General features: G+C 36.4%; 1 protein-coding gene across 7 annotated transcripts in view; it reads left to right on the top strand.

The window, feature by feature from the left end:
* Window positions 1-5,854: 5,854 nt before the first annotated feature.
* The window catches only part of LOC121416787, a 46,973-nt gene continuing 33,072 nt past the window's right edge, over window positions 5,855-19,755 (top strand). For 3 of the 7 annotated variants that reach the window (XM_041610268.1, XM_041610266.1, XM_041610263.1), the window contains exons 1-2: window positions 5,856-6,004; window positions 6,443-6,520. The gene's annotated coding sequence lies outside the window, so the exon portion shown is untranslated. The other 4 variants (XM_041610269.1, XM_041610267.1, XM_041610265.1 and 1 more) reach the window with 3 other exon arrangements.

Here is a 19,755-nt window from a genome sequence, read left to right as displayed (position 1 = left end):
GTAATAAGATAGAGATGAAGATGTGGAATGGAGGAGAGGTATGAGGGTGGGGTATGTAATAAGATAGAGATGAAGATGTTAAATGGAGGAGAGGTATGAGGGTGGGGTATGTAATAAGATAGAGATGAAGATGAGGGAGAGGTATGAGGGTGGGGTATGTAATAAGATAGAGATGAAGATGTGGAATGAAGGGAGAGGTATGAGGGTGGGGTATGTAATAAGATAGAGATGAAGATGTGGAATGGAGGGAGAGGTATGAGGGTGGGGTATGTAATAAGATAGAGATGAAGATGTGGAATGGAGGAGAGGTATGAGGGTGGGGTATGTAATAAGATAGAGATGAAGATGTGGAATGGAGGAGAGGTATGAGGGTGGGGTATGTAATAAGATAGAGATGAAGATGTGGAATGGAGGAGAGGTATGAGGGTGGGGTATGTAATAAGATAGAGATGAAGATGTGGAATGGAGGAGAGGTATGAGGGTGGGGTATGTAATAAGATAGAGATGAAGATGTGGAATGGAGGAGAGGTATGAGGGTGGGGTATGTAATAAGATAGAGATGAAGATGTGGAATGGAGGAGAGGTATGAGGGTGGGGTATGTAATAAGATAGAGATGAAGATGTGGAATGAAGGGAGAGGTATGAGGGTGGGGTATGTAATAAGATAGAGATGAAGATGTGGAATGGAGGAGAGGTATGAGGGTGGGGTATGTAATAAGATTGAGATGAAGATGTGGAATGGAGGAGAGGTATGAGGGTGGGGTATGTAATAAGATAGAGATGAAGATGTGGAATGGAGGGAGAGGTATGAGGGTGGGGTATGTAATAAGATAGAGATGAAGATGTGGAATGAAGGGAGAGGTATGAGGGTGGGGTATGTAATAAGATAGAGATGAAGATGTGGAATGGAGGGAGAGGTATGAGGGTGGGGTATGTAATAAGATAGAGATGAAGATGTGGAATGAAGGGAGAGGTATGAGGGTGGGGTATGTAATAAGATAGAGATGAAGATGTGAAATGGAGGAGAGGTATGAGGGTGGGGTATGTAATAAGATAGAGATGAAGATGTGGAATGGAGGAGAGGTATGAGGGTGGGGTATGTAATAAGATAGAGATGAAGATGTGGAATGGAGGAGAGGTATGAGGGTGGGGTATGTAATAAGATAGAGATGAAGATGTGGAATGGAGGAGAGGTATGAGGGTGGGGTATGTAATAAGATAGAGATGAAGATGTGGAATGGAGGAGAGGTATGAGGGTGGGGTATGTAATAAGATAGAGATGAAGATGTGGAATGAAGGGAGAGGTATGAGGGTGGGGTATGTAATAAGATAGAGATGAAGATGTGGAATGGAGGGAGAGGTATGAGGGTGGGGTATGTAATAAGATAGAGATGAAGATGTGGAATGAAGGGAGAGGTATGAGGGTGGGGTATGTAATAAGATAGAGATGAAGATGTGGAATGGAGGGAGAGGTATGAGGGTGGGGTATGTAATAAGATAGAGATGAAGATGTGGAATGAAGGGAGAGGTATGAGGGTGGGGTATGTAATAAGATAGAGATGAAGATGTGGAATGGAGGAGAGGTATGAGGGTGGGGTATGTAATAAGATAGAGATGAAGATGTGGAATGAAGGGAGGTGTGAGGGTGGGGGATCAAGACAACTACCCCCGGACAATTACCCCTCCCCCGGAGGACAACTACCCTCCCCAGACAACTACCCCCGGACAATTACCCCCTGAGTACAATTACCCCCGAGGACAATTACCCCACGGACAATTACCCCCCCCCCCGGACAATTACCCCTCCTGGACAATTACCCCCCCCCCGGACAATTACCCCACACACAAACAAACATACACATGCTCCCACACCTGTATACAGAAAGTAATATACTTGCAAGGTATATTACACATGCCCAATATAAAACACATTGATGTTCAATTGCTGATCCTATAATCATGAGTTTAGAAGTTGGAAAACCTGTAATAATGCTGATATTATATTTTGAAATAGATATAGTAACTTGTTTTATATACTCTTTATAATTAGATCTAATAATCAATTAAACGTATGAATTATGCAGTGTACATGTAGTTTATCAATCGGATTTAAGTATCAGTACATTGTTAACATCCTTGTAGCAAGAGAGAGAATCTGCTGGTCAGACAGCAGATTCTCTCTCTCTCTCCATCAGAAGTGCAATCATGTTAGTTAAAGAACAATTAAAGAACAATTTGTAATAAATGCAAAGGGTCTGTATTACTGGATCACTTACTATTTTTTGGTTATTATCGATCTTATTTATTTGCCAGCGATACATTTTCCCCAATTCAACCATCAAAGTGATAACGGAAAACCACAGCTTCTATCCAATCCTTGCCTTGGAAGATTCTTTTACGAACGATACTGAATACAGAAGAGGAAATGATAAAAACATGGAGCTAAACACAGATTAGCCCCATGGTAAAAACATGGGCAAAACAAGAAGGTTTCTAGCCCAGTCACTGCACAATGCAGAAAAAACTTTCACACTGCGTCCTATGGTTGAAAAGTGCTAGGGGTGCCTGATGAAAGCAAACCAGCTTGGAAACAGTTGCAGAAGTCCAGTCTTGAGGCCATCCGGTCATTGACGGGATGGATGCGTATCACCTCATGTAAGACAATGTCTGATCTCAGCAATTCTTTGGAGCTGGTAATATGCAGATTGGCAAACATGTGATGTGTGTTTCTTCATGCTTATTGTTCTATCAAAGACTACGCCAAGATATCCAACCTTGCATACTGGAGACATATATAGCTTCCTCACTGATTAAGACTGGAGTTGTAGTCATAATAATTACGCATATGGAGCTCCAGGAAGTTGATCTTCATCCAACATCGAATCCTCAATGGCAGCATCAACAACAACACCTGCACGAACCTCTCTATCTTTTAACCTTTGGATCAAAAGTCAGGTATGGATGTCATCAGCATAGAAGTGTATATCAAGACCATGTTGCCACATTATAGAGCCAAGAGGAGTGATGTACAGTTTGAAGAACAAGGGACCAAAGACAGACTCCTAAGGAACTCCATAGCAAAGGGTAGTCAAAGGAGACTGCATGCCAGTGATGAAGACAGACTTGACCTTGTAGTCAACCAAAGTCAGAAATAGTCAAATGAAGGGGAGCATGTACATGAATGTAATTAACATGATAACAAATGTGAATGGCTTGTACACATTTTAGGGAATCTCCCTGACACTTACATAGTGAATAAAAAAATTGGGATGAAAAATAAAACTGTAGAAAGTGAGACTCTATCCTGTTGATAATGGCATGTGAACTCAGAATTTCATACGTGTACATTACATCCCTGTCAAATGTTAGGAATTACTGTGTACATTTACTAAACATCTAGACGGGTGTATGTATTTTCATATTAAAGATAAATTTGACATTCTATCAAATAAACCATCAAACCTTTTAAAGAGAACATTGTGAGTTCTTTTTACATTGCTTGAAGATATCAGGAATGTTTATTATTAATTGCTATTGCCCTCACTGACATCTAGGTGTCTAATTCAGATATTAATGCTTATTCTTTACCTAATGAACATAATTTAATCAAAGGGATATTCTTCTTAAAGTGCATTTTGTGTCATTAGTTATTTAGTGAGTCTCAGAAAGGGAAACATTTCTTAAGAGACCCATATCACAGTCAACTTTAAATTTAGATTTTATAACAGTTTACCATGGATAAAGGATTGATGATGCAAAGTTTGTCTAACAATGTAGAATGATAGATGCATAGAGCTATTGTAGTAGCTATTGTAATAGCTCTATGATAGATGTAAAGATAGAGAGTAGGCATAATATAATTTTTTGGGAGACTATTAGATATTGAGAAAAAGAAAGATGGAGGAGTACATGTAAGGATAGAAAAGAGTGGTGGAATTTTTAAATTACATGTATCCTGTTTGATGAAATGATGAGAACGGGGGGGGGGGGGGCACTTCCATTGATGAGTGGATACCCCCTCCCCCGGCCATTTGTGAATTTGCATCAGGCAAAATCCATGTAGACATATCGAAAACTTGCATACAGTGTACCGGACATATAAAAACATAGCAGACGACGTTTGCAGACCTCGCGATCATCGTATGACTAGTGGTGCAGAATGTTCCATTGCGGCTTTATGGGGGAAATAGCATTACAGAGGGATAAAAGGTCTTCACAAATAATGTTTCAGCGTTGATTCGCAATATCTTATGTCGATTTCATTAATTATCCTTACATTTATTATCATTTAAAGTGAAACGAATAAACAAACTTAAATTTCAGACTTACCAATGCAGTGATAAGCTAGGATGCACCCCTCGTATACATAATGGACCCGTCACAACATTCAGAGACATATCCAATTCAGAGAATAAAATTGATTTTTGTTGGCAAAAATAATGGTATCTGATATATTTATATCCATAGTTCGGACTGACAAGGTATATATATATTTATGTATTCCTAATAAAATGTTCAGCACTGCAATGGAAAGAGCTAGAAAACCGCTGTGACTCGAACAACACACCGACGTACACAAAAGCTCTGTCCAGCCCTATGTGTTGAATGCACGTCGAGTGTAGGTTTGCTCTTCGGACATCAGTATCAAAAAGAAAATCTCCTCTGATTTGATGATAAAAGTGCACTATTTCCTTATTAACCAATCTCCATGGTTCTTTCATGAGTATTTGCCTTACAATGTGCCCTTTATTATAATCTGGGCGGAAATTCTTGATACCATCACCCAACGATGTGACGACGGATGTAATCCACCCGGGTACTATAAAAATGTCCCCCTAACCCATTATCCCAATACATATTCCTGACTATGGATGGTTTTTAGTGATTTTAATGTAATAAAGTGCCATATTTCCCACCAATTGAATGTAAAAAAAAATATGGTCATCTGATAGAAGAAGTTATCAACATTCATTTCAGGGGGGCGGAAATTCTATCTGAATCAACGCTTGTCCTTGATACACATTTATTTGTGAAAAAGGGGTATGATGCAAGGGAATTCTGCGTGTTATAAGGGTGCGCGCGTGCAGCGAGGACCTTCTGTCCGCTAGTTTTCCATATGGCATTGGTATGTTAAATTTATTGAGAAACAGAAAGTTCAATTTTAATGTAATTGCTAAATGTTGGAAACAATTTCAAAATGATTATAACTTGCAAAAGCTGAACATTTAATTCCATCAGAACAATGGAGTATTAAAGCAAGAAAATGATTAAAGATGCAGTAAAAATATTGTGTGTCAAATAACACAGAAGGTTAATTCTTTTAATGATAAAAGATGTGAAAATAAAATACAATAGATACTGGTACATGTATATATTTATCAATTTCAAAATGATTACCGGTATAACTTACAAAAGCTGATACATATAATTCCATTAAAACAATGGAGTATTAAAGCAAGAAAATGATTGATTAAATAACATAGAAGGTCAATTCTTTTAATGATAAAGGACATGAAGTGTCATGGCAAGTTCAGATCTTGCAAGTAGGTCATAGGTTATGTAAATTGTATTTGTTTTCTACTATAGTATATTGGAAAAAGGTCGTATTTTTCCTTTAAGATTTATTGAAAAGAATTGGACGAAGAGGGGAGTAATATGTTTATCTTATCACAACATTGAAATATACATCTCAGAATAAATAGTTCCATTTTGGTAAAGTTATTACATTGAATATGGACTGTTATTAGAAATGAAAATTATATGTAATTATGTAAACTGAATGGAATGAAGTGTACGTCTTTTTTTATGAAATTATATTACAAAATGGTGATAATTCAGTAAAGAGGAAGGATCTTGTGGAAGTGATATGTTACGCGGGAAGGAAACCCGTTTAGTCAGTAGAGATCGATTGTTTTGAAGTCATTGGTCAAGCTACTCAGTGAGGAGAGCGATCATTCAGAGAGTTCTGTAGGATCCAGATAATTTTTGTCACAATCCTGTGGAGGTATGTTGATTGATATGTGCTATTTTATAAGAGAAGAATATCTATGTTTGGGAATATATTATCTCTAAATCATGAACTAAAATTAGAGCATTGAATCGTATTTTGCTGTATTTTTCTGTCATGCATACTACGTGGCATGTTACGTAACAATCGATGTGTGTATATGTGTAACGGGTACCTATCGATTCAAGATGGTAGCACTCTTTCCTTTTTGTCTTGGAATTGCTAAATTAGAAGAATATATTTATGTAGATGTTTTTCTTTAACACTCGATGAATTATTTACCTGGTGTATATAAATAGACGAAAAGTAGAATTTATCAATGTATTAGTACTTTTGCCAGTTCGGTTATATACTTTAAAATTTAAATTGATACGTGATCAATCTATACTATACAATCATATATATTTAGGATTGGTGTATCGTTTATTTATTTAGGAGTTCGAATGGAACTATGTTCATTTGTTGGTGGAACTAGCTGGATTGTGAGGAAAGATTTCTGGGTATTGTACGAAGGTACGAAAAGTTATGAATTTTCCTTCAAATTTAATGACTGTGTTGTTCGTAGCGATATCTTATATTTGTATAAAAGTGATTGGTGATCGATTTGTATTTTTCCTTCGAGCATTGAAGGGTTAATGATATTTTCTTTCTTAGAGCAAGATGTTTGAATTAATAAGTCTATTTTTTGTCAATATGATGTACATGACACTTAGAGATTGAATGTAATTGAATGTAAAAATGTCTGTCAATACACTGAATTTCCCTGTAAGATGTATAGAAATCTAAAGGATATTATGATATAGTTGAGTACCTACTCATGCAAATGTATGTTATTATTGGGGACATCCCGATAGACCGCGGGTCCGATAGACCGCGGGTCCGATAGTCCGCGGGTCCGATAGACCGCGGGTCCGATAGACCGCGGGTCCGTTAGACCGCGGGTCCGATAGACCGCGGGTCCGATAGTCCGCAGTGCGTGTAAAATTATGATCAGATATATCAAATGTCATCGAAAGGTCCAAAGGTCAAATGACGCGAGACCATGGGGTTCTATCAGGTGCGGATCCATGGGGGGTGGCAAGGGGGAACTGCCTCACCCATCCCCCCCCCGCTCAAAAAAAAGAGGGGAGAGGGGAATAGGAGAGAATAAAAAGAGAGAGGAAGACGGGAAAATAAGATAATAGAAAAGAGAGTAAGAGGGGAAAGGAAAGACAAAGAAAAAGGGAGAAGAACAGGGGAAAGAAGAGAAAAAAAGAGAGGAGGGAAAAGGAAGAGAAGAAAAGAAAGCTAGGAGAAAGGAAAAGGAGGAAAAAGAAGAAGAAAAAAAAAGAGGAAGGAAGAGAAGAATATTTAAATGGAGAGGAAGATGGGAAGAAATATAAGAAAGAAGAGAGATAGAGGAAGAGGGGAAAAGAAGAGAATAAAAGAGAGGGAGGGAGAGAAGAAAAAAATTAAAAGAGAAAAAAGGGGAAAGGAAAGAAAAAGAAAGAGGGATAAGTAATGGGGGAAAGAGAAAAAAGAGGAAGAGGGAAAAGAAAGAAAAAAAAGAAAGGAAAAGAAGAAGAAAAAGTAGGAAGAGAATAACATTAAAAAGAGAGAAAGATGGGAAGAAAGATAAGAAAAGGAGAGATGGAAATGAATGTCGAATGTCCCATTTGGGGATTTGAAATCTCATCTTTTTAGGTTGGAATATCAAAAATTTTCAGTTAATCGTTAAAATATGTATCGTCTTGATGACTAACTTATCGACCAGTCCATAATATTTAACATTTCTGCTGGCGCTTCGCGCTCACGGTAATTATCTAGTTACATACGCGTCCTGTTCAGGTTCTCAAACATTGCCCAGAATGTTAAATTTTCAGAACAATATACATGAAATTTAATTTTTGAGATTATGAGATTATAACACATTTATGTTGCTTATAATAGGAAATGACTGTTTGGACATGGGAGTTTGACCCCCCCCCCCACAAAAAAGAGAGAATCAAGGCTAAGAAAAAATAGAGAGAAAGGAAAGGGATTAGGATGAAATATACTACTATTTTCCAAATATTATGTCAAAATCTATCACAACCTTGTATTTTTGTAATAAAAGTGTCAACACATTTGCTTGCTCGCTTCACTCACTGCCAACTTATTAATTTTATGCGATACGCCATATCGAGCCCCCTCGAAATTGTTGGCTCATTACGGCACTTAGACAAATCAACTTTGAGCTTCCGGTCGGAGAAAATATGGGTGAAAAAATGGCCCCTCCCCCTATTGCTGGAAGCTGGGTCCGCCCCTGACTAAGGCTTTCAGGATAAAATGCAGGAAAATTCTAAAAAAAAATCAGATCGCGCTTCGCGTTCTCATTATTTATTTAGGCCTTGTGAGATACCTCAATGTGTTTTTCAAGAATAAAATCTCAGATTTTCTTTAACGTCTCCCCCCCCATTTCATTTATTTCTTATCTTGGTGCCCTCGCCCCCCCCCCCCCGGCTGCACCCATGCTGAATAAATACGCCACTGATGAGGATAACTAGTGGAGATTGCATATTTCCTAGAGGTTATCATTGATAATATTGAAGGGTATACTAAACAACAGTACAGAAACTACAGCTCCCGTTCACAATATTCTAGTAGGGCCTACTCTGGTGAGAAGTTAAACCAAATTGAACCCCCCCCCAATCACTCGTGCTTTGGCTCCCATTGATATTACATCATGGGCGGAAATCCCAGGGGGACGTGTCCCACCTACTCAAAATAGTAGGGGGACACAATATCAAATGTCCCCCTACAATTTTGGTCTTTGATAATCATAGAAATACATCATTCTAAATTGAAATAAAACATGTATTTTATGACGAGATGACCTTACTTTGGCGATGATAACTTTTTTTCCCCCGCCCCTTGTCCCCATAGAAGGATCCAGGGGGCCGAGCTCCCTCCCCCCCCCCCCCTTGGCGGAGCAAAAAAAAAGAAAAAAAAGGAAAGAAAGAAGGAAAAAGGGAAAAAGAGAAGAGAAAAGGAAGAGAAGGACGACGAAGGCATAAAATAAGATGAGGGGAAGACTTGGAAAATAAAAAGAATCTTTCGTGCAACTATATAAAACATTCGCTCGCGCTTCACGCTCACATTGCCTATTAAGTGATTTACATATCTTGTTCAATATGGAGTTCGAATATCAAGTTGGAAGTCAATATACAACACATATTTCACCTCGGAAATCGAACTTTCATTATTTTGTGTAATTTACAATTGGTTTTAAAAAGTGCTCTGTAAAAATGTAAATTTTATGGTTTGAATGTTAACATTTGCTGCTTGCGCTACGTGCTCGCAAATTTTGATTTATCAGGTACCTATATTTTCGTGTAATCCATAAAGTTCTCAAAATATCCCTTTTCTGGTCTGATTGTTAAGGCGCATCAGCTAGAGCGCTGCACGCTCGCATTTTTATTGGCGAGTTATATAAATGTTTCAATATTGTTTATACAACAAACTACTTAAAATCCCCTTTTCATGACAGTTTATCAAAAATTATAGCTCATCATTATCATTGGCTTATTGAGTGAAAGATTTAGAGGGGTAAGATATGGCCCATCATGCCAAAGTTATTTTTTAAAAATTGTGAACCAGTAAAAAAAAAATTTTATTACACAAACTCATTTTTTATAGATTATGACATCGTACTAAAACTCTTCTCTCTTTTTTTTTCTCTTTCATTTTTTTTGTATTTTATCTTCTTTTTTTGAGGGGGGGGGGTGCTCTTACCCCCAAGATCATGATCCCCCACCACCTGTATTCCACTGTTCATTACCAACACCATCTACTATCGTCATAAACATCATCAACACTACTAGCTAACATCACCACCACCATCATCGACATCGTTACCATCACTATCATCACCACCTTCCATCTCATAACAATCACCAGTCCATTATTATCTTCATCACATCATCATTATCCTCATCACCACAACATCTTGATCATCATCATGATTATTTCATCTGTGATTTCATACACAGATACTAGTACAATTATGTCACATTATTCATCTCTTACCCTGCCTAAGATGGACTTTACATATTCTCACCCAAAAATGACATTTCAATCATTGTTAGTAAAAATCAATGATTAGGATTTATATCTCCCTTATCAAATCAGCGCGTGTTGAAAATGCCTTGAAAAGGGAACCAGATAATAATGTATTTCATAACTATTAATGAGAATTAATGAAAAGTAAAATGTCAAAATTCAAACTTGCAGCTAAAGAAGTCATATTTGCGTTTGACAAAAGGAATATTTCAAGCTAAAGCTGTTTGTTGGAATTCTTGTAGAGTAGTGGCACGAATATTCATCCTTGGATAAAGACATGCAAGATTCATTTTCTAAATGTGTTGTAAACGGCATTACCATGGGAATAAAAAAAGACGGTATTAATTTCCTTCAGTTCAGTGGTATCCCTTTTCTGCACTTTTATTCCTTTGCATTATTTTTCCTTTTTTTCATTTCTTTATAGTTTGCGCCTTGGCCCCCTGAATGTCCCCCCTAGATACGACCCTGACTGACCTGGGTACAATACTAGTTTTATCTACTTGATGGTAGCTCCCCAAAAAACTATCAACTTTTGACATGGCTGCCGAATAAAAAATATATCACTTGGGGGGGGGACCTACATATGGAAGTCAATAAAGCCAACTTTCAAATGACACCAAAATGTGTTGAGTGAGCACTTCCCACTTAAACAAAGGGTATGAAAATTAGGCTGGGCAGGAAATAGCCTTCCAATTTCAGTCAGTTTTTGAAAGGCAAATCCGTTAGAACCTGCAAAGTTAAGGGTGTTGTGATAAATTAATGATCAATCGTGGCCAGTTTTGGTTGTTAAAGCAAATTTCATAAATTATTAAATTGAACTTTAATTCATGAGTGAAGTTCAACACACATTGGGCGATTCCACACTAGAACTTCAAAAATATCATAAATTTCAACATGCTTTCAATAAGTCATAAGTAGTGTAATATTTTACTATGATACCTGAATTTTATGAAAATTATGGGTTTTAACCAAAAGTGAAGACAGATATAGTTTTTTGGGGGGAGAACAATGGAATTTTAAATTTTCAATAATTTTGCTCATTGAATAGTCAAGTACAAATTCCACCTGAAACAATTATTTGCAAAGCAAGAGAAGATTGAAAATATTGCAGGTCAATAGAATAATATATCATTGATGGTTCCAAATAATATCTACAACATTTTCATGATCCATAATAGGGGCAGCCCTGATTTTTCCGAACCTATTTTTGGCAATGTCCCGTACGACACATGACAATGCAAAAGTTTTTCCTACAATTTTATTTTTGATGATGCAATTTCATAAAATGAGTTTCTCTTTGTTTGACCCATGGGTGATCGATTTATCCCATAAGGATCTAATTACTGCCCTTCATTTTTCAATTATTGTCCTATTAAAAAATGTCCCGTACGACACACAATATAATAATGCATCTAATTGCAGGATTTGGATTCAGAAACCATAAATAGTAGGCATATTTAAATTCATTTAATTGATTTAACATAAAGTGAACTGAAAAAGTACTTTGTTTATCTCCATAGAACATGAAATAGGTGATTCTAAACATTTTAATTCATTTCATGTAGGCTTATTCTTTTGTGAATCCCTTCAGCTAAACTGGTGATTTTCACTGATCAGAGCAGGTTAATTTCTTTTCATTGAGCATGAAAAGAAAACTTTTATATTTCAACCTAGCCTGGAAGATGACTTCCTCTTGCATGCTAATGTGGAATTATTATAAGATGTAAAACAAAAAATCATATCAATCATCATGATCATCTATTTGGACTTCCCTTATTGAATATTGAAATATTGAATATTGAAACTCCTTACGTTTTTCAAGTTGTAAAAAAAATCTTGAAAATAAGACAAACCATATGGTTTCATGAAATGCAGATGGGTTTGAAAAAGTAGAACCGCATTTCTTTAGACAAAAAAATTGTGACCAAATAAGGGAAAAAGTGACAGTTGTGACATATATCATGTTGATATACATTTCATATAAAAAATCATAACATCATGATCATTTTAGCCCCATAATTTACACAAAGTTTCATTCATTTATTGTTTAAATAGTGTTTGGAAATCATCAATTAGTTCCCTAAAATATAACTTCACACAAAACCTGAAGTTTTTCAGCTCGTAAAAATGCTGTGAACACTTGTACATTTCCCATCATGAAAAAAAATATAACATATTGCACTCAATTGTATATATTGAGGTTACTTAATTGTATTGTCCTGAATGACTGCTTATTAAAATATTATTCATAAATAAGCAAGAATTTAGGGGCAATGCTCCTTCTGATTGATAAAAAGTTCATGTTTATTTATTCAGGCTGCCCAGTACAACACGCAGTGCCTGTACAACACACCTGTGTCCCGTACGACACACAATTGTCCCGTACGACACATTATTTTGTTTATGATATATTGACAGAAATATTCACCTAATAGCGGTTTCTAACCTAATGAATGTCTTAGTTTGATGGGATTATCACTATCAGCAGCCAAATAATTTGATTGAAGAAGTCAAAGTGACATAAAGTAAGAAAGTTTGGCTTCAATTTAGAGATGTCCCGTACGACACATTTTGAATGTCCCGTACGCCACAATGTTCTCGAAAATTACAATTTGCTTTATTTATTCATGAATGTTTATTTTGCTTTCTTTTGTAAAATGTGTTTGTTCTTGGGTAATTGAGTGTCAATTTGAGTTCAGTTTCTATGAAATTTATCTGCCCAACTCACAGACTTTTGAGTACAAACTTGAGGTTTCTAAAAAAGCCACTTTTTCTGCGTCCGTACGACACATTACTATTTTTAATCTGTATTATACAGGATGTGAATTCAAGTCATGTTAAGTCTTGGTTTTTCTTACACTCTGGTAGTAGTTGATGACCACCTATAGTTACTGGAATATTTTTTGTTTTTTCTTGTCAAAAACTGTCAAATGTTCTCTAAATGTCCCGTACGACACGTATGGAATCACCCCATTGCATTTTTTGGGGCAACATTTTAACTTTATTATGTGGATCTCAGCAATGTGTTCATGGGAGTCGGGAGAATAGGGGGTGAGATGGAACTTAAGTGGGAAAAGTAGGTTGATTGAATAAGGTTAAACAGAACATTTAGCCCCCCCCCCACCACCCTCTCACTCGCCCTCCCCTTCTGTTGAGAGACTGACTGCTATTACATGTATGTATGAAGTCCAGAGCAGAATTTTCGGAATTTAATGATAAGTTCCAAAACTTGGGGCATCAACTTTTACCTTTTAATCTTTTGTCAAAAATTTATCAATAAATAAACTCAATCAATGCGAAATATGCTTGATCAAACATTCATTTTTTCAATAAATTATTTAATAAATCATCATCGGCATAATCAGTCGATTTCTGGTAATCATTTGGCACCCCTAGTTCAAACACCACCCCCCCCCCTTAGTTCAAACTTCAATTTTGCACTCCTACATGGATAGAACATGGCAGGGGATAAGGTTTTAATATCAATGACACCCTTGAAAATGTTATGAGGGAATGTGGTGACCGGGGAGAAAATCTTTGAAGAATTTGAATAGTAAAAACTTAATTGATTCTAGAGCACTTGATGACATGAAAGGAATATTACATTAATACATAATATGGCCCACATATATAGCGATTATTTTTCTTTGGGGTTGAAAAATCTTGGTAGGGCTTGAGCAATTTTTTTTTGGGGGGAGAGGTGGCTTTAATCCCCCCCCCCCAAAAAAAAACGCGCCTGAAGAAGAGAAAAAAGGAGGGAAAGAACAGAAAAAGTGGAAAGACACAGCGAATGAAACAGTGGAATGGGGGAGAAAGGAAAAAGAAGGGGAAAATGAAGCAGAAAAAAGCAAGAGAAAGGAGAAGAGAGTGACGGTCCTACTTTAGGCCTTTTCAGATAAACTAATTGTGTTTTTGAGAATGAAATTATGATTTTCTTAAACTTTGGTCTGCAGGACTATCCCCACAACATATTTATCTTGGTGCCCCCTACAAAAGTTCAAGACCCCCAGTGCACCCAAAGCTAAACAAACCCAGCTACTTCATGCACTGATGAGATCGAGTCAATGGATTGCATCATTTTCAAGAGGTTCTCAATAATATTCCTGAGATGATGAAAAGGATGTTGGTGGCGATGGTGATGATGGTCATGATGATAATGATGTTTATGATGATGATAATGATGAACATTGGTGATGACGGTGATGATGGTGGTGATGATGATATTGGTGATCATGATGACGCTGATGATGATTATGATGGTGATTATACTGGTGATACGATGACAATGATGATGGTAGGGATGGTGGCGATGATGGTGATATGATGATGAAGATTATGGTGATAATAATGATGGCGATGATGATAGTGGTGATGGCGATGATTATGATGATGGATGAGAATGATGTTGGTGGTGTGATATTGATGGTGGCGATGATAGAGACAATGATGTTGGTGATGATGTTGAATGACAATGTGATGATGGTGATTAAGATCATGATGGCGATGATAGCGATAGTGATTATGGTGATGATGATAATGATGGCGATGAATATAGCGATAACGATTGTGGTGATGATGATGATAATTAAGATAATGGTGATGATAATGAAGGCGATGATGATAGCATAGTGATTATGGTGATGATGATGATGATGGTGGTGGTGATGGCAATGATTGTGACGATCGTGATGGTGGCGATGATAGAGATGATGTTGGTGGTGAACTGGTGATGATGTTCCATTCCTCTTCTACATCCCCTCATCTCCATCGCCTCCTCATCTCTGCTCTCAGCTTCATCTCTCTCTCTCTCATCATCATCCCCTCCATCCTTTCCATCATAATTTCAATCCCTCCTCTCATCATCTATTCCTCTCATCTCTATCCTTCCTTTCATCTCCATCCTTCCTTTAATCTCCAACCCACTTTTCATAACCATCCTATTCATATCATCTCCATCCCTCCAATTTCAACTTCATCTCTCCCAAACTGTCCATCTAATCACCACAGCACTTTAAGGTCAAATGTTCAGCAGAAAAAAATACATGGGAGTAATAGAACCCAATATTCACAATACTTTTTAGTAGACTCTTTATTTTCTATGTAACAATGTGATAAACTTGATCACAACTAAAATTACTAAGTAACACATAATTTTCTGTTATATCTTACAAACAGTATAGCATAACAAAACATGGTTTTGTTATGCTGTTGAAAGAAAAAACATACAAAGAAAATCAAATAGTGCACCATTCCTGGTATATTTGTTTACTATTTACATATTCACAAATTCATGTGTGCCCAGTCATACTTTTGCCTCTTAGTATAAAAAGCAATTGCCAGTCCAACTTCAGACAAATAATTCAGACAAATAATTCCTGCTATACTTCCTTAAAGCCTGCTATATACCTTTTTCTATAATTATTTGTAGCTATCAATGATTACACATAAATTATTTGTTAAGGGCCTATCCACAACAAGCTTTTGCTTTACTTTAGGTCCATCCACTTAGAATCTGCTTTTATATTGTAATTATGCATACTATTTCGGAATGAGTTGTATGTTTTTCTTTGTATTTTGATTGATTTGTGGAAAATAAATGAAATGAAATGAAAAAAAAATGAAATATTTGTATACTATTACTAGTACATATTCACATATTCATGTGGGCCCATACTATATTTGTTGATTTGTAACTCCGATTGAGAACAATATCCTCTGCTTTGGGTGCAAATGTAACAATATAGACAATCTTAAAGCTACAATAGTAACCATACAAAATAACATGTAATTATCAATTGCCCCTTTTGATTTAAGAATATACATTTCAAAATTTATTGCATTATTTGATTACCATGACAACTAACGTAACCCTAACTTACAGAGGGTTCTTTAAAAGTTAAGTCCACCCCAGGAAAATGCTAACTTGAATACATAGAGAAAATCAAACTAGCATAGTGCTAAAAATTTCATCAAAATCGGATGTAAAATGAGAAAGTTATGACATTTTAAATTTTCGCTTATTTTTCACAAAACAGTGATATATGCACAAATAGGTGAATATGTCGATGCCCATCACTCACTATTTCTTTTTTTTATTGTTTGAATAATGAATATTTCATTTTTTTAATAGATTTGATTTGACAATAAGGACTAACTTGACTGAACCATATTAGCATTAAACAATGATAATTCCACATGTTCAGGGAGGAATTAATCGTTGTATCACTTGACAATGAGGAGAAAATTAGAATATTTCATATAATAAAATACGAAAGAAATAGTGAGTGGATAACGTCATAGTCTCCTCATTTGCATACCAGCAAGGATTTGCAGATAACTGTTTTGTGAAGTTAAGCGAAACTTCTAAATGTCAAAACTTTCTAATTTTACATCCGACTTTGATGAAATTTTCAGTGTTATGCTTGTTGGATTTCTCTCTTTTTATTCAAATCAACTTTTTGTTAGAGTGGACTTGTCCTTTCAGCACTTCCTTACAATTTTGTTTTATAAATAAAAACAAGCTATGTACGGTTTGCAATCCATGTTCTCTCAACTAAGTCAAACAGCTGGAAAGATGAAATGAAGTATGAAATGAATTATTGACAAAATTATTGTAATTTTCAAATATTTGAAGATCTGCAGTCTGCACCTCTTGATAATAAAACAAATTCGTCCATTTTAAATCTTCACCTTGTCTTGAACAAATTAGAAGAAAATACAATTTTGATATATCAAAGTTAAGTTAATTTGCTAAACACACTAGAACCATATCTGGTATCTTCTTGAAGATTTACATAACATAAAGGATCCACATAAATTTCGCATTACCATACCCAAAAACTAATTTGAAATGTTACAACTTCTATGAAACCTATAAGTAAAATAAGTAAATTTTTCGTTCAATTCAAACAATGTATAAAGAAAAAAAAGTGAATTCATTATTCAATTCAATTGTCCTTTCTTTCTTTTAAAAATTCGAAAATACCCCCCAAAAATTAAATTTCACTTTGAAATTTCAAATTGATTTATTGTATCTATAAAGCTGTATTTACCTCATCGATCAGGGGACTGCCGCTCTGATGCCCAAGACATTGGAAATCGGTAATATTTCTGCACGTGAAAGAAATGGAAAGGCCATCGCTTTTCGAGTATATGAAACCTCTTCTCCTCATCCCTGGTACAGCGCAAGTGCTTCCTCCAGAAGACCCACAGTTACCAATGGAAGTTGCATTAAAAAAGCTGCGACAGTAATCAAAAACGAAAAGCAAGTCTTTAGATTTTGATAAAAAGTTAAATTTTTTCAATTTCAGCAGAATACATTTCATTTTTAAGGTAATATAGGAGTGCCTTGAGCACCTAACAAGGTGAATATGTGCGCAATATAAACATCCTATATTATTATTATTCAATAAACTATTCAATTTTGATAATTGTCTCACTTGCGAAGCAAAGTGAGACTATAGGCGCCGCTTTTCCGACGGCGGCGGCGGCGTCAACATTAAATCTTAACCGGAGGTTAAGTTTTTGAAATGATGTCATAACTTAGAAAGTATATGGACCTAGTTAAAACTTGGCCATAAGGTTAATCAAGTATTACTGAACATCCTATTAGAGTTTCATGTCACATGACCAAGGTCAAAGGTCATTTAGGGTCAATGAACTTAGACCATGTTGGAGGATTCAACATCGAAATCTTAACCTGAGGTTAAGTTTTTGAAATGTCATCCTAACTTATGGACCTAGTTCATGAAACTTGGACATAAGGTTAATCAAGTATCACGGAACATCCTGCATGAGTTTCACGTCACATGACCAAGGTCAAAGGTCATTTAGGGTCAATGAACTTTGGCCGAATCGGGGGTATCTGTTGAATTACCATCATAACTTTGAAAGTTTATTGGTCTAGTTCGTTAAACTTGGACATTAGAGTAATCAAGTATCACTGAACATCCTGTGCGCGTTTCAGGTCACATGACCAAGGTCAAAGGTCAATGAACTTTGGCCGAATTGGGTGTATCTGTTGAATTACCATCATAACTTTGAAAGTTTATGGATCTGATTCATGAAACTTGTACATAAGAGTAATCAAGTATCACTGAACATCCTGTTCAAGTTTCAGGTCACATGATCAAGGTCAAAGGTCATTTAGGGTCAATGAACTTTGGCCGAATCGGGGGTATCTGTTGAATTACCATCATAACTTTGAAAGTTTATTGGTCTAGTTCGTTAAACTTGGACATTAGAGTAATCAAGTATCACTGAACATCCTGTGCATGTTTCAGGTCACATGACCAAGGTCAAAGGTCAATGAACTTTAGCCGAATTGGGTGTATCTGTTGAATAACCATCATATCTCTGTTAGTTTATTGGTCTAATTCAGAAAAAGTGGAAATAAGTATCACTGAACATCTTGTGCGAGTTAGAGTAGTATTCAAAGTCAGCACTGCTGCTATATTGAACTGCGTGATGCAGGTGAGACGGCCAGAGGCATTCCACTTGTTATAAATGCCCAATCTATTGTCAGTTGTTTACCCCCCTGCTCTTCAAAACTTAGAAAACAATAAAAAATTGTGATAGTTATTTAAGAACAAAAATAAACAATGACACTTTCCTACAAAAAATGAAAACTTCAACTAGTTACATGTACATACCGGTATGCCGGCTACCGAGACATTTTCAAATCTATTTCCTTTTAGTTAGTGACATTAAAAAGAACCTGTTTAATAAGTGGAAGAAGCGTACAAATACAAAAGTAGCACACTCTCGCCACTGGAAAATGGGCAATATGTCAAGAGACGGAAAATTAACTAAAATAAGTAAGATCGACCTCGCACAGCTAGTTGAGCTGACTGCCTCACTCAGTCACAATCACAGCACAGCCGGTCGCCCAGCTGGCCGGCGAGGCGAAGCACCGTATCGGTGTCCTTTCCAGGTGAACTATCTCAAAAAGTTTGCATTAAGTATCAGTTTTGTGAAATGCAATAACTTTAGATAAGTATATGAAATGTGAAAATGGAATATAAAAATACAAAATAGCACACACTCACATTAAAATATGTAAAGTGACGGAAAAATCAACTCATTTGCTAGTTGTAAGTTGAATGAACACAGCTTGCCGGCGATATTGGATTTTTCTCATTTTATTTTCTTTCAAAATAGCTCAAAATGCACTGAAATGTCAATTTTACTGTCGAGAATGTATTGAAGAAACATGGATTATGCGGGATAATACTTTTGAAGTAAAGTTTAAAATTTTATTTAATGAAATTTTGAAGAAGAATTCAAGTGGTCGAGTTGTCCGATTCAGAGCCAACCCTGGACAACTGAACCGGGACGAGTTGTCCAGGGCAGCGGGTCGGGCTGTCCAGGGTCGGGCTGTCCGGTGGAACTTTCATAGATTTCTTGTGATGAGAAATCTTTGAAAACTGAGAGCCCTGTAAACTTGGACGATCCCAATTTTCTGATCAACGCCTGTACTACTGGTCTCAGCTACACGTACGTGCACGAGCCATAGACCCAACGTCAGCTTAAAGGGCGACGCCATATTGCCAGATTCTGGCCAGATTTGGCCCGCGCCCTCACCCGGCTAACGTTGAGCGCCATTCATCTATACACTAATTCCTCTTGATTACCATCGATAAAAACCTTGTTCAAATCTTTTCCGGAGT

This window comes from Lytechinus variegatus, chromosome 6, assembly GCF_018143015.1.
Source record: "Lytechinus variegatus isolate NC3 chromosome 6, Lvar_3.0, whole genome shotgun sequence".
Lineage (NCBI taxonomy): Eukaryota > Metazoa > Echinodermata > Echinoidea > Temnopleuroida > Toxopneustidae > Lytechinus > Lytechinus variegatus.
Note: the sequence above shows the minus strand (reverse complement) of the source record. Positions and strands in the feature narration are given on the sequence as shown.